Below are 18572 nucleotides of genomic sequence, written 5' to 3' on the forward strand. Positions count from 1 at the left end.
CACCGAGGTATATTGTGTGTGCTAATGCTAACTTGCGAACTAGTTTAAGCTAGCTAGCTGTTTTCTCCTGGGATTTATCTGCTGTGCTCACCTGGCTTTAGCCTTTCTTTAATATGTTAAAGTAAAATAAATGTTCTTCACAGCAAGAAAGCAAATATGTATATTTTTAAATGTTAACTTATTCCCTTGACAGACAAAACCTGTAGCTAACCCTATATAACAGCCTTCCTCCACACAGACATCTGGTTCTCTTCCATCAAACACCATCAAATGAAATCTCCGTCTGGTTGGGTTTTATTTTGTCTACAGTTTCTAAGCTGGGATAAAGCAGACAAAGACAGAACACACACACACACACACACACACACACACACACACACACACACACACACACACACACACACACACACACACGCAAACTCGCGTATAAACACACAAAGCTGTCAGCAGAGATGATCATGTCACATAATGTTAATGTAGGGGACATTAAGCGCTGTATTTCTCCCTTTGTGCTCTTGACCAGAACATTGCCTGATGTTAATGTCATTGCATCACCAGTAACCACATTTTGTAAAAGCTTGTTTTATGTCTGCTAAATGAATGGGTCAGCATTAACCAAACTCCAGACTCCATAAAAGCCCCAATTAATCTTTCCATTTTAGAAAAAAAGCATTATTTTTCAAAAACTATGCAGCTGACAGAAATCGAAATTAATTCATGTGTTCTTGTTATAAAGGCACAAATACTGGGAAAGCTAATTTACTCCTGAGAAATAAATGTTTAGCCCTATTACTTTGAAATGCTTTTGACTTGATACATGCAACAAAAGTGCATAAAAAATCCAATTTGCACAGTTGAGTCTAGACAATGTTTTCAGCAAAAGTTAAAAAAAAGAAAAACAACCCCCCCAAACTGGTCTGACTGATCTTTTTTCCTTTTCTCTCTGCTCTTAAGTGTTTCCATCCTCTGTGGACAACTGTCATTCAAATGTTCTGAAACTCTTTATTAATAAATCAAAACAGAAACTGAGAAAACGGTTGAGTTTGAACTACTAAACATCCTACAATTATCACATTGACATATTAAAAACAACAAGTTGTGCTCACGGCATCACTTACTAAGCTAATTTGTGCTTTCATTTCTCTGTCAAAACACTTGAGCTCAAGAAACAGAGGGATGGCCCCTATATAAACTCTGCATTTTAAAGAAGTGTCTGACTCATGGCTTAAAGATGACTACTTTAAAGCTCAGTTCCACCACTCCCTGATTTTTGAAGGCAAAGCGTCATGAGAGATTTGATAGAAAAACAGCCAAGTCTGATCATAAATTTGGGTTGTAGAAATGTGATTTCTTTTTCTAGTCAATAAGCCCCTAAACTTTATCTCCTGACAAAACTGTCAACAAGATCATGCCGTTCCCAGAAAATGATTTTTTCTCATCACAGGACAAACATTTATTCAGCAAGATGCTCTGAGATCTGAGACACTTTTTCATCAGGGGAACTGTGTTGTAAAGATTTAAGTTATGGAATGGCAATGCACTCCAGTCTTGTGTTGAAGTGTAAGGAGCGGCACTGAAAGCTCTATTTCAGGTAAAAGTCTTACAGTTCAGGAGCAAATTCTTATTAAGTCTTCCTTATGTTAGTTTAAGCTGAGTGCACTTAACCCAGATGAAGGCCGGTACATTTTGTCCTCCATCGGTTGGTTGTAGGAAGATATCTCTCCTTAAGCTTGTGCAGAGAGGAGACCTAATCACAATGAAACTCATCAGTGTGGTAAATGAATAAATTTAATCTATATTATAATTCTAAAACATCCAACATGGATACCCACGTTTTAAGGAGACCTAATTCATTTGTCTTTGAACTATTTGTGCACGTGCAAAAAGCATTTTCTTAATATGAAAGTTTCCCCTCGTTCAGACTTTCTCATAATTAGAGATTTATCATTTGACCAAGACAAGATGCTGTTACACGAGTGAAGTCACGGATAAAAGTTGTTGTTTACTTTCTTTGTCTTTCTTACTTACAGCTCTGTTTACCTTATTAAGTCTCTGAGATTAAAGTACAAACAAATCCTGAGTCCATAAATGAAAATATTCATATTTGAAATATTAAGTTGTAGATCATCAGAGGAGGAGATTCTGTCTGTGTCAAGATATCTGATGTGACATTTTGCATCATACTGATGTCCCAGATATTTCTGATTTGCTTAGATATTAAATCATCTTTTTATCTTAGATTAGAAAACACACTGCAACGTCATTTTCTTCATCTAATGTTCTATTTAAAAACAAACAAACACTTCTTCAGATGTGACTGAGTTATGAAAAATATCACTTTTAGTGTGAACTTTTTTTTCAGCTATAACACATACACATAGCCAGGTGTGGATTCTGTATGTATCCTCCCAGAGGGAGCTGAGTAGATACAGCCAGACCAGTCATCCATCTATCTACACCATTTCCTCATATTCTCCATCAGTGACTTTCATTTCCTCTATGATGGCCGGAGGATGTGAGGGGCAGGAGAGAAAGCAGGAAAGAGGGAATGACCCAAGTCTGATTGGTTATCTATCTAATGGCTGCTTTAGTGGACTGCCTGCACCGCCTCTGGACCCACACAAAGAGCAAAACAGATGACAGGGGGAGCGTTCTGATCTGAGTCATCTCCAAGTAATGCATTTTACTCTGAATGATCCAAAGTGTAGCGCTCTGTGTAATAAGAATAAACAAATAGCCGCAGTGCATTTGCTTTATTGTCTTACATCAATGTTGATTTATTTCCCGCCATGGTGGGCTATTGTATGCAGATTGCCTGATGCCCCCGTGGTGAACCCCTCGTCTAATCCTCTCATAGAGTAACTGCGCCATAGGAAAGGAGTGGGCTCCCAGGAGGATTGAGAGAGGGTTCAAACAGTCAAGAAGAGCATGAAACCAAGCCGACAAACAATCTGGAAACTTTACACTGCCCTGCCCACTGGTTCGTTACGCCAACAAAAGTTATTTGATTCTCACAGAGATTTCTGGAGAAGCACAGTTTGGATGGCGTTGGCAGGTAGGATGAGTGTTATTATGATACAATGAGAGTCATTTCAGTGAGGCATAAAAGCGTCTAGAAAGCTATAAGATTGGAGGTGATAATGTTTCCTCATGGGTCAGTGAGACCCCACCCCAGAGAGAACAGTTGCAGCTGACCGCATTACAGCTGGCATGGGACAGAGATAAAGGAGTGAAGCTCTGGGCCCATAGTACTGCCTGAAATCAGATTTAGATTCCATTCTTACATCCAAATCATATTATGCTGCACAGCTATTCACAGAGTAGCTATCTATCACTCACACACATATACACACATACACACACACCGTCAATATGATACAACCATCTGTCAGTACTTACCTACACACTGCTTCAAGATACAGCCCTGATGGAGGAGCCTCTGTATTACCTATTGCTTTGACATCTTCTCTGCTGTGAGCGTGCTCTGCTTTGGAAAATAGATACAGAGCTCTAAATTGTTGCATCAACATATTTGACTTTATTAACAATGAGCATGAACAGAGGCATTTTTGCATCTTTGGATGAAATCTTCAGATTTCATTATGTACATCTGCAAGAGAAATAAACAATCCATATCCAGACAATTTATTTCCCATTAACTGCTTGCAGAAAAATGGACTGTCATGTTTGATTTATGAGATCTTGGTGCAACAATAAATGCTTGGCTTTCATGCTTAAATTCTAAAATATTAATCTGAGGATGCAGTATTGGGAATTGGAAAGTAGACAGGCAGCCTGAGAAAGCTCTCATTGTTTTGCTGAGTATGAGATGTTTTAAATTCAAATCCCCTTTGTAGTCCCTCCTTGGTTTCAAATCTTCCATTTTCTCCATTTGCACACGAGATAGGGCCTCCAGAGTTTACAGTGTCCCTAATGTGGAACTTAACTAATTGTGTCTCCATCTTTCTGTGGCTTGTGTCATGTTACTGCAGAGTTCCTTTAATGGAATTTCATGATGTTTTTTTTTTTGTGTAATCACAGCAGCCTCTAGGACCAGAAGTTTTCAAGTTTTAATTGTGTTTTGTCCCAAAGATATCTATTCCAAATGTCTTTTCTGCACAAATGAGACACTCTGTAGATTAGTCACTCTCTCATCTCTGGCCTATTTCTTTCTGACAGTCAGGGATGCAAGATCAAACCTGTGGTCCCCCCCAACTGTGTGTTTATGACTGTTCCTGCAGTAAAAGGTCAGCGGTTGATTGGTGCACTTTGTGACAACATAATCAAGGAGGAGGATGGTTTGAGACATCATTTGGCTCACAGGATAATGAGCAATATTTTAAGAGGAGAGTTGGCTGTGATGCTCTTTGTACCCATAAAATGTTCCTTTCATAGTGTTTTATTGCAAACTTTCCTCAGCTCTAATGAAACAGCGATAATACCAGCATTACCTCAAGAGATAAGTCAAAATATTTAAAGTCAATATGGGGAAATAATATAGTTAATATTACTATTTTTTTTAAGTAGCTACATATCAATCAAAAGTGTGTTTGTGTGAACATAAATGGGTGAATATAAAGCTAATTGCTGATTTTAGGATGAAACCCTGTCACTTGTGTTCCAGTTGTTCCGTATCACTGGGATATGTTTACATCTACTGACAGCAATATATCATATAATGTTAAAAGGCTATTCACTTTGATGTTACTTAGTCTTGTCGTCATATTTCTTGCAATTGGGGGCTAGCAGATATTTAATTAATACATTATCATCCATCTGGATCAATCCATTGATTGGTTGAACAATGATCCAATCAAATCGATGCAAACATCAAGCTATGTGTGGTTGTTTTTAGAATATGCTTTTATTTTGAAATTCGAACCACTAGCTTGTTTTACTGTTTCTGTGCAGCAGGGTTAGCATGATGCAAGACAACAGACAAATGTTAGCTTAGGTGAGTTATTCTTCTATTCACTTTCCTTTTAACTCTACCTTGTTCTCTAACAACACCTGAAAAAAATACTTGTAATTACTGCTACTGACAGCCCCACCACGTTTCCTTGTTTGACGCAAACTGTGTGCCCCATGTATTGTAACCAACTCCACCAACCATCACATCACATATACACTTAAATACAACTGACATACAGCTCCATGTTTTACAGGTTTCCTTTATTTTAAAATAAGAATTACTTCTAAAAGAATGTTAATAAAATGGTAATAAAACTGATATTTAGCAGGAAAAATTATAGTAAATATATATTATATTCAAGCCTAGCCTACGTTTTCTATCTAATTAAGCTAACAGCTACCAAAGTGTGAATAAACAAACAAACAAACAAACAACAACCAGTAAATCATGAACACTGATTACCTTCAAAAATTGCTCTGCAAACCAATTAATTAAAAAAAAAAGTCAATCAGACGATTTTATATGTATACTGGCATCACTCTGCAATTTAACCCCAAATTATATTAGATAAAACGATATTGTTTTTCCTGTTGGCTTCAAATTTTCTTCCTCACTCATTTGGGGTGCAAGTGGCGCCCCCTTTGGAAGGACGGCGCCCCTAGTGTTTGCCTAGTCTTCCTATGCCACGGGCCGGCCCTGAACTGGAGTCTTGGCACAGGTAAGCAGAGGGGCTTGTACAGGTAAAAGTAGTCAAGATTAGGTATGGGGTAAGGACAGGGAAATGACAGATCTGGCAGATGAATCATAGTTCTTGGTTTTATACACTACCAGTCAAAAGTTTGGACACACCTTCGCATTCAATGTTTTTAATCATTTTAGGTATTTTCGACATTGTAGATTAATACTGAAGACGTCAAAACTATGAAATGATATATGTTGGCCATAATATGGATTACAACAATAGTCAAATAGGTGTACTAACCCTACCTCTGAACAACACAACTAATGGTCTCAAACACATTAAGAAGACAAGTCATTCTACAAATGAACTCTTGACAAGGCTCATTTTAATCAGAAACCTTTCCAGGAGACCACTTCATGAAGCAGACTGAGAGAATACCAAGAGTGTGCAAAGCTGTCATGAAGGACAAGGGGGGCTACTTTACAGAATCTAAAATATAGAACATATTCTGGTTTGTTTAACACTTTTTTTGTTCATTAAATAAATCCATATCTGTTCTTTCATAGTTTTGATGTCTTCGGTATTAATCTACAATGTCGAAAATTATTAAAATAAATACAAACCCTTGAATGAGAAAGTGTTTCCACTGGTAGGTGCTGGTTTTAGGTGAGATGAATGAGGTGATTTTTGGTAGCTTTATACATTAAACCTGGACGGGTGCCCATATTCAGGGTTTTTGGGTGAAAATTGTTTTTAAGTAGACTATTGTCTGTAACAAGGATCTGAAGATGTATGCCTTCTGTTAGAAATGCCACTCCCACAAATCAAAGGCACCCACAATCAAAACCTGCTGGACGTGTTAACTTATGCTGCATGTAAAAATGTATTAATTCAATGGATTTCACATTAGCCCCCAGCTGTACCCCAACAACAGTTATCCATGTAATATGTAACACATTGGTCCAGTGTATAAATTGGAATATGATATCATGAATGCACTCGTTCCTTTATTAAATCTATGTTTACAAAAAAAGAGAAACAAGTGAAAGGGGAAAAGTCAGTGAGCAGTTGGTTGACAGGTGAAGAATAAGGCTGGAGAATAGTTGTAAATGATAAATGTTTCTGAAAAGGTTAAGCAAAAGAATAAACAAGATATGAAACAAATGCGACGGACATTGCTTCAATTTAAACCTTTAGGTTTAATGTGACTTTAGAAGACTTGAAACTTTAACCACACTAGATTTTTAAAAGCACTCGAGGTAATCAACACGTTCCCTTCCATTCAGTTCTTGCTATTGCTTCACAGCCACTTAATGTCCGCAGCCTGAATAGCAGAACCTACTATATGGCCATTATTGCCTCAGACTCCATTTCTTGAATTCACTCTGCTTGATTAGTTTTAGAACAATGTCACAGCAAGTGTTCTCCGCACGTCTTGGAGTAGCTGCAGGCTGAACCATTGATGAGGCCTAGCAGGGAGTCTCTGAGGTCAGGCCATAAGGTTCATGTACTTCAGCAATTATTGCACTCTTAAATCTTAATTTTAATGCAGTAGACTTCGCTTTTACAGTGTTATTAAAGACTTTCTTTCTCCTACTTTGACAAAGTCCAAGCAGCCAAGTGGACTGGCTACTAGCAGACTGCAGCTGTAATTGATGGACACTTGGCATGCTCTGCGCGCCTGGCGATTTGTAGAATCCATAAAAAGAGATGTTGAAGTAATTATGTTTGTCATGATATATTGAAAGCAGGAATCAGCTAGCTAATCAGAATGGCTGACAGCTGTAGTGTGCAGATGCTATCAGACCTCTTGTCCGCGGCGATAAAATGAAAGCGGGTCATTTTAACAGGTAACAGCTGTTCATGGCTAATTTGTTCAATTATGCGCAGAGGAGGCAGGCGGAGGTTGTTTCTCAGCCCTGGGGGACCTCCTCTCTCCTCTCCCTTTGCTTCCAGATAGAGCTGAGTAATGGAAATATACTTCCAACCAATAAAGCATGGTGGAAATACAGGAAGAACAGCAGGAACACTTTGGGTCTGTGATGATACAGGGTGTTTCTTCTGGCGCAGTCATTTCACACAAAGGACAAAGTCAATGCTAATTACTGCTAGCATAATTATTTTGACTGATCACTGGACTCTTTGTCCTAATGGCAGCAGGTTGGAAATGCTGTCTCATGAAGTATTTTCCTTATTAATGATGAGCTGTGACCAAGCCGGCATAATGTGTCTAACAGCACTCACATGTTGGAGAAACTGCTGCCATAACCATGCTCTTTCCACTGAGTGGAGTAATATCATCCAATACACAAGAAAAATGCATTACAGGCCGGTGGTGATCACTCAGAATTGTAATGTTATTGTTAGCGATGAGTGGTTGTCTAGCCTTGGATTGATTTAACGCCATAAAGTTTCCGCTACAGCTTGGGCTTACCCTGACCTTTTAGAGAAAAATTTGATTTAGTAGCCTGGCTCCTTCATAGCTGCCAAGTCTGTGTGCATTTGTGAGTCCAGCGTTTAGTGTATCAGCCAGTAAAACCACCCCAACCAGTCAATCATCTGTGGACATTGCTGTTGTTGTTTGTAGCTTGAGTTGGCATGGATGATACAAACTCTAAAATTTTGGTTTTGTTAAAAAAAAGAAAAGATCATAAAACTACTTTATCCATTGTTTTGCTTTTATAAACACATAAATATCAGTGACGTTGAACTGTTTTGTCCAAACTTCTAAAGGTGTATTTTGACCAGGAGTTCCGGATCCTTGTGTCCCCCAGAACTACTTTACCAGGAAATAAAATAATACTAATAATAATAAAGTTTATTTATAAAGCACTTATTAAGACAGACGTTACAAAGTGCTTTACATCATAAAAACCCACAATAAAAAGAACAAAGCATGGGGGGGTATATGAGCTGGCAAGACAATTTAAGAGGAACAGCTGAATAAATGAGTAAAAGAGAAACTTCTAAAATCAATTAAAACCATTAAAATCAGTAAAACAAAATAAAAACAATGAGTGAATAAAAGTAGATTAAAAATAAATGTAGCATCATGGATAAAACAATATTGCAGGAAGGTCTTTCAATGAAAATATGTTTTCAGCTGTGATTTAAAAGAAGCTACTGATGCAGCTTGCCTTAGATCCTCCTAAAAGATTCCTGTGCCCCCATTGTTGTCTGCGTTTCAACTGCGGGCTGAAGTCCCGGGTAGATTCTGCAAATCCGGCCAGTGACGTATGGAGGGGGAAAAAGTAAATGCACTACACCACCAGACCAGTAGAGGGCAGTAAAACAAAGACGCAGGTCATTCATCACAGATGACACCATAGAAGCAGACGGACAGGCAGGTATTATTATGAGCAACACAACAGTTAGCCTGTTAGCATGGAAGAGACTCAGCTTGTGCTGTTTTAGATTGTGCTATATTTCATCACAGATGGATTCACTGAATCAACACGTGAGAGGAGATAAGCGCGAGTAGCAAAGACGTTTCAACACGGTTTTAAAATCCTTTTTAACTCAAAAAGTCATAGCAAAGATCAGCTGGTGTTTCAGTTAAAAGAGCGACCCTGTTAACTGCTGACTTTCAGCAGGATACATCCCTCATAAACGTCTTTAGACAATCGTTAAATATCTGATAAGGATATTTTTAAATCTTAATAAAAATTAAACTAGTTTACATTCCCAGGAACTCCCTCTGTGTTTCAACAGCTGTGTAAACTCCACAAACACTAACACTTTCAGATGAAGGTCTCCAGTTTACATGGTCACTTTTAAAACCGTAACACCGGGAGAGACGCATAAATCAAGTGAATCACAGCTTCTTCTTTTGAAAAGTACACACACATACAAAAAAGATAGAACAAATAAAAACAAATGAAAGAAAGAGAAATCAAGTGAATCACAGATGTATATGATGTTATTGTGGACGGTGGGCGGAATAGACACTGCGGTAAATCCACCAATCAGACACGTTCAGCATTGCAGGCCCTGTCCCCCAAAAGTCCTGTTACCTTTGAAAAGTACTACGCCCCTAGCAGGGGCTTTTTTAGGGGGGGAGATTATCTGCCCCTTAATTTAGACCCTGGGTCCACTGGTCAAGCTCAAGTAGTTCCGGGGTAAAGTCCCTGCTGTCGAAAAACTCCTTAAGTCCTCAAAGGGATGGTTCAGTTTTTTTGAAGTGGGGTCTTGTGTATTAGCCACAGTGGATGCCACTCATCTCGAGCCCTTTGTAAGAACTTAATTGGAGACAATCAACTGCTGCAGGTGGGGTCAACTCTAATATCTAATATATATATTATCTAATTTGAACAAACTTCTTACAAAGCTCTACCCCCTCTTGGGGTAAGGCACACTCTTTTGGGAACATTTTCAGTGCTTTACTTTGCCGTCCGAGAGCCTTGTCGTTTTTGCACTTTTCTCAGATGTGACCCATTTGTGTTCCTCTGCCTACATCGCACTGATCAGCTAATCGGATCTCTGATCTGAAAGTCACTGATATATTGTGAATTTTGGGTCTCAGTTTGACATAATCCTAAACACCTAATGCTTAAGATTATCCGGCTGACACAGTAATGTTATTTCAGCTCAGTCGTCCCCTTCAGCTGCTGACACTATGTATTTTGATGAGGTAAACATATGTGGTCCATGGGCAGTGTTGCCAACTAAGCGACTTTGTCGCTATATTTAACGAGTTTTCAGACCCCACTAGCGACTCTTTAAAAAAAAAAAACGACTAGCAACAAAACTAGCAACTTTTTCTGGTGATAAATGGAGACTTTTGGAGACTGACGTGAAAGCATGTATTGTTCTTACTCTACTCAGCGAGCATTGGATGCTGCTGTGAGTCCCTCCTAGCTGTATTCAGAGCAGGAGGCATTCATCCCTCAGCATACAGACTGCAAATTATGGCTCATGTACGAAGACACAGCTAGCTGTCCCCGCCTACTGTCTCTTTTTGGTCCATTTAGATAGTTAATGTAGATTGTATTCAATAAAAATGTAGAAAATGTTATGGTTGAAAAATATAATGTTTTACTTTGATTTGTTGTAGGCTCCTAAGTGTAGTTATAAACATATTTAGAGTGTTTTTAACCTCTTTTTGTCTCTCCCTCAATGTTACACGTCTCTCCTACAGGGAGATTACAATTACAATTCTGCAAATTAAATGATGACGTCATTTAGCGACTTCTAGCGACTTTTAGGACAGCAAATACCTACTTTCCTCACTGAGGAGTTGGCAACACTGCCCATGGGTTGTGTCATTGTGCCATTAAAAAAAACAATGAGAGCCAAGCCCTTATTTTGTAGACTCACCTACATTCAGCTTTTCTCCCTTCTTTCCTTCAGTCAGTTGAGTCTCGTTCTTCCTCTGTTAACTCTGTCTCATAAAAAAAAGTGTCCTCATGTGTCCAAGATAAACAGCATATCATCGTCCCTGTCAGAATCAATCATTTTTTTTCGTCCAGTTGTATTTCTGTCTCGTTTAAAGCTTGCAGACTCAAAAAGCTGAGTGGGCTAAGTAAAGCTCTGGATTTTTTTCTAAATAGAGCACACACTTACACCCAGAACAGTGCTTTTGTCTGAGTTTTTTCAAATAAAGCAGCAACCTCTGGCGGAAGAACTGCAAACCATACCAATTCAAAAAAGACGATCTTTACAGCAGAAATAAACAGGTTTACAGCCTGGTACAAAAGACGAGTGTAGTCTGGATAGCTCATGTCTTGATCGGCACTTTTTTTCTAACGCGTCAATTTTGAAGATATTAAGATTACGAGTCTTCCAATGAGAGGCACAGCTGACTTGATTGACAGGTGGGAACACTGTCGCTGTTGGCTAGGAGGCTCAAAGCCCCGCCTCTTTACCAGGAAAGCCGTTTGGTTGACTTCAGCATATCCAATATGGTTCCCGCCAACGATTGGCTTCAGAAACAGATGGGTGACGTCACGGATACTACGTCCATTACTTACTGTATACAGTCTATGGTTCAAATTAACTAAATTCCGTGGTAGAGTTGACCCTATTAGCAGCGGTTGATAGCCTAGCTTCTGTCCGGGCTCTCTGGCTTATTCAGTAAGGTGGCCAAGCTCACCAGAATCCCCTACAGTGTAGGGCCTACACTTACCGACAAGTACCTCATACAAGCCCACATAAAAGTACTGAACAATCCCTTTAATGCTGATAATTATGGCCATTGTTCATTCTACCTATTTGCCTTGCTTATAGTTTTCAAGACCACTTGGTAATTGCAGAAAAACGTAAAAGTAAAATTGCCTCCTACAAGCTCATTGTTCCTTTACAGACTCCTTCTCAGACAAACACGCACACGCATACACACACGCTCACAAACACACAGAGAGAATACTGCTGGGTGAAAAGTAGCAAACTGTGCAAGTATTTAAAAGCCTGAATGTTTCTCATTATAATCCTAAACCAAACCTTTCAGATCTGACAGCCACGAAATGTCAAGACAGACTTTTTTCCAACTGATTTATTAACTTGGAAATCAAACTGGCATATCTGATGCAGGGAGATAATATATAATCTTGACATCTATCTGTTCATTTTCTACGCTTCGACGTCCAAATTCAATTTTAGATCTTTTGAGACTTTTTTTTATTTTGGTAGGGAGCCTTTTTTTTTCCCTAGTATGCATATGCAACATTTTGCTGCTCTGCTGAAATACTGCTGGTCTCTCTACCCAGTTTAATATTCTGTCTGTAGACAAAACTCATTCTGTCTGTAGACAAACCTCATTTAGTGAACTCATTTAATCATTTATCATTGCTGCAAGGCTACAAAGGAATGAGAATTCATTCATTTTGACTACAACACCAACTTAGCAACTTGTTTTCAAGCATCTCTGAACAACTATTTGCATGTGCCAGTGTGAAAATGAATACGTTGCTGCAGTCTTCTTTAAATGCAAACGTTTATGATTTCACCCTTCTGGTTTTGTCTCAGCATGATTATGCAAAATCTCTGAAGTGCTTCTACTTGGTGGTGTTGAGTCTCAGCTGAGAGGTCATTATGCATGCTGCTTTGACAAATAAAAAAATTGCATGGTCATAATGGGAGACTGTATTCTGATTTCCTGCAACAGTAACAGTTTAAATTCTGATCTTTTTACCCTCCCCTAATGGTGTTTCTGACTTTGACTTGTTTTGTGTTGATCTTACAACACTTAAAAACATCCCTCTCATCCCTCTTACCGTCAAGGCTCAACCAGCCTCCTCTCCCCGAGTGATGGGAGCAGAGTTCAAAATACAGAGGAGCTGACAGTTGTAAGGCCAAAACCTATGATAAGCCCTCTGAAATCCTTTGACAAAGAAATGTCAGAAGCAAGAACAAACACTGGCTTTGACCTCAGAAAGAATTTTTAGGTCATGCTGAGATTGGGAAAACAGGCATGGAAGGTATTTTTATTATTGCCTCAATCCCTAATTATAGCAACCAATAGTTTATAACTGGAGAACCACTTTTCATAAAGAATGTGGGTATTATTTTCACTCATGGTTTATAAATATGCTTTTGAGGAGAGCATAATGACGAAATTTAAAGAAAACCATGTCTCATATGTACTTAAGGAGGGTACTGTAATCTGATGGCAATCTCGGAACTTACCATACAGCCACGGGAAGCAACATTCAACTTTTCATGACTTCCAGTGTAGTTGGGAGTAAAGGACTTTTGGCCGAGACTTCATTTTCTGTGTGTTATGTTTATGTATGGTTAGACAAGCAACTCAAAGAGTAAGGTGGAGTTGTTTCTGAAACAACATCAAGGATTGTTGGCTGAGACAAACCAAAAGTTCCCCAAAAGCTTGATATGATATGTTACGTCCAACTTTACACCTTTAAAGGTTCACATAACATCCCCTGTTTTATTAAGCAGCTCAACATAAAACGATGTACTTCAGGCATCGCTTCAACGGACACATTGTACAACAATTAGCCGACATTGATGAGTTAATTTTCCATCACTCAAAGACAATTCCCTGTATCATAAACACGTGGAGCAAATAATGTCACAGTGTAACTCTGTCTCCCCTCACATGGGAAAATAAGTGCATACTGGATAGTTTGTTACAGAGACGTTGGAGTGTCAGCTGTGAGCTCGGCACATCAGGAGCATCATCTGTGAGTTAAGCATGTACCGGGTGGTATTTTCACAACAAGGAAGGGAGACTCAACCTTCAACTCATAACTATTTGGTATTGCAACTATATCATCTTATAGGCTGATTTATACTTCTGCGTCGAATCGATGGCGTAGCCTACGCCGTACACACGTAGCAGACTTGCACCTCCTCCAAAATGTAACTACCGTAGAATCAACGCAGAGCGCAAACCCTGTGATTGGTCCGCTTGGCAGCATCGCATTTCCCGCATTTCCAGCACTTTCGGGATCCCTGCTCAGCAGCCACACATTAGCCGTGTATTTCATCTCCTCCTCTCTATTCTTCATGTAATCATGTCTGTATGATAAACAGCAACATGTATCAGCTGTAGATTAACACGCTCTGAATCGCTGTGGAAAAGGAAACATAGATCGTAGCGGGGCCGGAAGGAGGCTACCGGCTGTCAGAAAAGCTCATAGAACATGTTGAGCTTTGATAAACATAAACATATAATTTTAGGTTGCAAACAAATCCTTAACAGAATCAGAATCAGAATCAGAATCAGCTTTATTCGCCAGGTATGCTTGAACACACAAGGAATTTTACTTTAGTAAACTGTGCTCTCTTTGTACAAGGCATAAGAATAAGAAAAAGAATAAGAACTACAATAAAAAATAAAATAAAAATATAATAACAATAACCTTAGCTATAAATACAAGAAACAAAAAAATAGGCTTGACTAATATGTACAGGCTAAAATAATATGATAAAGTGCAGTGGTGAGTTGCAGAGGTAGTTTTTACATTATAAAAATAGAAGTTAAATAATACAAAAAATAGAAATATGGAATTCTTAACATTTCTCAATACGAAATTCCTGTCATTTTGTAAAAAGTACCCCTGAAAACTCCTCACAATTGCCATTAATTATTCTTCCAAATTTCTAAAATTTTAGTTGAAAGTTTTGGAAAAAATTCTAGAATTACTTTCCATAAAAATATCTTCAATTAAAAATCTAATAAAAACTTTGTTCATAAAAGTTTCTAAGAAGAAATGCATAAAACTACCACTGAGAATTTATTTATTATTCTGTTTAATAATATTCCATTAACAGTTTTCAGAAAAAAAACAAAAGTTTTAAAAATATCCCCCAAAAATAATATCGTATTACGGTGAATATGAAAATAAATAAAAATTGTTAAAAGTAAAAAAAAGTTTCTGTAAATTCATAAAAAATAATCAAATTAAATTGAAAATGTAGCTGAATTCTTAAAGAAATATCTGGCCTTTTCGATTAAAAAATTGTGACAATTTCTTACAAAAGTTGATCAAATCTCTCAGTGTTCTGAAATTCTTCCATTAAAAGTTTCTGATATTTTCTGAAGTTTCACAATTCATTGAGAATTTCTGATTACTGTGAAAACTGTTGGATTCACATCAGACATTGCTGATTATTTAAAGTTTTTGAAAACTTCCAAAATCTCCACTAGCTGTTTACAGAAAGTGAGAGTAGTTAAGGACATCGTTAAGTAAATAACCTCATCAAATAGTGAGGTCGATAGCAATTTGTTTATTCACTCCTTATCTCTCCATAGTAGAAAAGTAATATTTGCCTCATATTTTAAGATGTGCATTTCCAAAAGTTATGTGTTTAGACTCATTTTTTATCAACAGAGACAGGTAGCTTTATATTTATACTACTTCAAAACTATGTAAGTGTTACTTTGGCTCAATAGTGTCTTTTGTAACCCTCAGTTTTTTAAGAGTGTATATAACCCTTCTAGAATATATACAAATGTGTGAAATATATTCACTCATCTACATTGCTGTCACTCAGAGACATTATCCTGCGAGCAGTCAGCAGCCCCTCATTATGCAAAATCAAACAAGACAGTGGAATTGAGTTTGGTGTCCCAGAGTAACATAAGCAAATATAGCCTGACAACTCATATTGGAGAAGACTTAGAAGTCTGCCTATGCCTGGATATCAAGACAACCAACATTACATTTGAAGCAACTACACAAGCGAGAGATACCTTGTCTGCAGGGGAAGCAGAACAAACAACTTTCTGAGCCTCAAATCCACCAAATCTGAATGAATACGGGGAAGTGCTTTAGTAGGATCCTTAACAGATATGTCCATCACTGTGTGTGTATGTATGTGTGTGTGAGAGAGAGTGTGTGTTTATGGATACGATCTCAGATTCTCCATGCTACACCTATTAGAAAGCAGATACATGCATTAAATCATTCACCAACTGGTATCCGTGGAATAAAAGTACCATGTGTAGTTGTTTCCCAGGATAATTAATTCATGAACTGGTTGTGTTGTTTTATATTATTTGTATGTTAACTTACACATGAAGTAAAAAAAGATCCATGCTCTTAGGACAAAAAGGCACTCATCTGTGCATGTCAAACATAAAAGTATTTGGTTCTTACATGATGCTACAGTGCCTCCCTGTGGAAGCATTAGGTACAACACTATCTTGTTTCTCCTCTGAACACACAACTGCCAAGTCATGAATCATGAATCGCATCACAAACATGTCATCACAATGAGGTTTTGACTTCAGCTTGAAGGCTATTCACAAAAACAAGTGGACAGTTGGGATACAGAAGGAGAAGAGTGTCCACATTCATTCATAAGGAACTAATTGACAGTGTACGCTGTGCTGCCCCTTTACGGCAATGCAGCCTTATTACTAAGGCTGTTTCTACTGTGCTATAGATTGCTTTAAAATATCAAATATCTGTCAAATCAAACGTGCAAGTGAATGATAGCACATCATTTTGTAAGAGCTGTACCATGAACAGCTGCATCTTCTCAATCCCAACACAAATATCATTTAGCTTGCCTAAGATCTTGTGATTGAAGAATTGAAATGTGCAATGTATGTGTCCATCAACAGTATGAATAGTATACTCATAGTAATCATTTTCATAGAAACCATGTGAGTGATGTATTGAGGTTTTTAAAACACTAGATTTTTCAACCACCAGGACTCTCCCTAGAGCTGGCCGCCTGGCCAAAATGAGTGATCAGGGGAGAAGGGCCTTGGTCAGGGAGGTGACCAAGAACCCAACGGTCACTCTGACAGAGCTTCAGCATTCCTCTGTGTAGATGGGAGAACCTTCCAGAAGGAGAACCATCTCTGCAGCACTCCACAAATCAGGTCTCTATGGTAGAGTGGCCAGATGGAAGCCAATCCTCGGCACAAAGCACATGAAAGTTTGCCAATAGGGACCTAAAGGACTCTCAGACCATGAGAAACCAGTCTCTGGTCTGATGAAACCAAGATTGAACTCGTCGGCCTGAATGTCTGGAGGAAACCAGGCACCACTTATCATCTGGACAATACTGTCCCTACAGTGAAGCATGATGGTGGCAGCATCATGCTGTAGGGATGTTTTTCAGCGGCAGGAACTGAGAGACTAGTCAGGACCAAGGGATAGATGAGCGCAGCAAAGTACAGAGAGATCCTTGACGAAAACATGCTCCAGAGCGCTCTGGACCTCAGACTGCAGTGAAGGTTCCCATTCCAACAGGACACCGATCCTAAGCACACAGCCAAGATGACAAAGAAAGGAGTGGCTTCAGGACAAGTCTCTGAATGTCCTCGAGTGGCCCAGCCAGAGCCCGGACTTAAACATGATTGAACATCTCTGGAAAGACCTGAAAATAGCTGTGCACTGATGCTCCCCATCCAACCTCATCAAGCTTGAGAGGATGTGCAAAAAAGAACGGGAGAAACTTCTCAAATCCAGGTGTGCTAAGCTTGTAGCATCATACCTAAGAAGACTGGAGGAGAAGGCTGTAATCACTGCCAAAGGTGCTTCAACAGAGTATTGAGTAAAGGGTCTGAATACTTATGTACATGCAATATTTGAGTTTTATTTTTAATTAATTTGCAAAAATTTCTACAAAACATTTTCACTTCATCATTATGGAGTATTGCGTGTAGATTGTTGAGGGAAAAAATGAATTTAATCAATTTTGGATTACGGCTCTAACACAACAAAATGTAGAAAAAGTGAAGGGGTCTGAATACTTTCCGTATCCAATGTATAGTAGTTAGGCCAAACCAAATGACATAATCAAAACTTTCTAAAACAAAATCCCAAATCCCCTCAATGACATCAGAGCGCATGGTCTGCTCCAATAAGCTGCCTTCAGAGTTAGCCTGCTGCTCTGAGCCAAACCAGGAAGTGCCACCCTCCCCACGCCACGCTGCTCCAAGGCTGTTGACCAAGTCCACATTGGGACAACCCACATCACTCCGATGCTATCTTCCCTACATTGGCTTCCAGTTAAATTTAGGATTCATTTTAATTTAGGATTCATTTTAAGGTTGCTTTTGTGTATAGAGCTCTACTTGGTCAGGCTCCTGAATATATTGCCGACCTGCTCCACCCCTACCTGAAAACAAGCTCAAATGCAGTAAAAACCAAAAAGGCTTGAAATAATCAAACTGTGTTAAATGTGTGATCGCCTGCAAACTAAAGCAAGTGTTGTTGAGAAGCTACTGGTGTCTGTTGGAAAACTAATGAGCCATCATGCGGTCGCATTAACTCAGTAGAGTATAATAGTGATAGAAGTATTGAAGAGCACCAGTTGCTGTTTGTTCACAACACTCAGAGTCCTGCCTTTAAAGCCCTGTTAGTTAATACAAACTTCAATGAGCCTGTTATCACAGCGGTCTGGGATCAAACATTTCTCTTTCTGAAACGTTCCACTCACAGTCACTGCAGTGTTCAATGTCTTTTCAAGGTCAACGTGACTCCATCTTTTCTCTTTGGCGCTTAGAGTTACATAATTACGAAGAATTGATGCAGCATGAAACTGCAAGTACGTCAGTGT

The sequence above is a fragment of the Notolabrus celidotus genome, chromosome 11 (assembly GCF_009762535.1).
Source record: "Notolabrus celidotus isolate fNotCel1 chromosome 11, fNotCel1.pri, whole genome shotgun sequence".
Classification (NCBI taxonomy): Eukaryota; Metazoa; Chordata; class Actinopteri; order Labriformes; family Labridae; genus Notolabrus; species Notolabrus celidotus.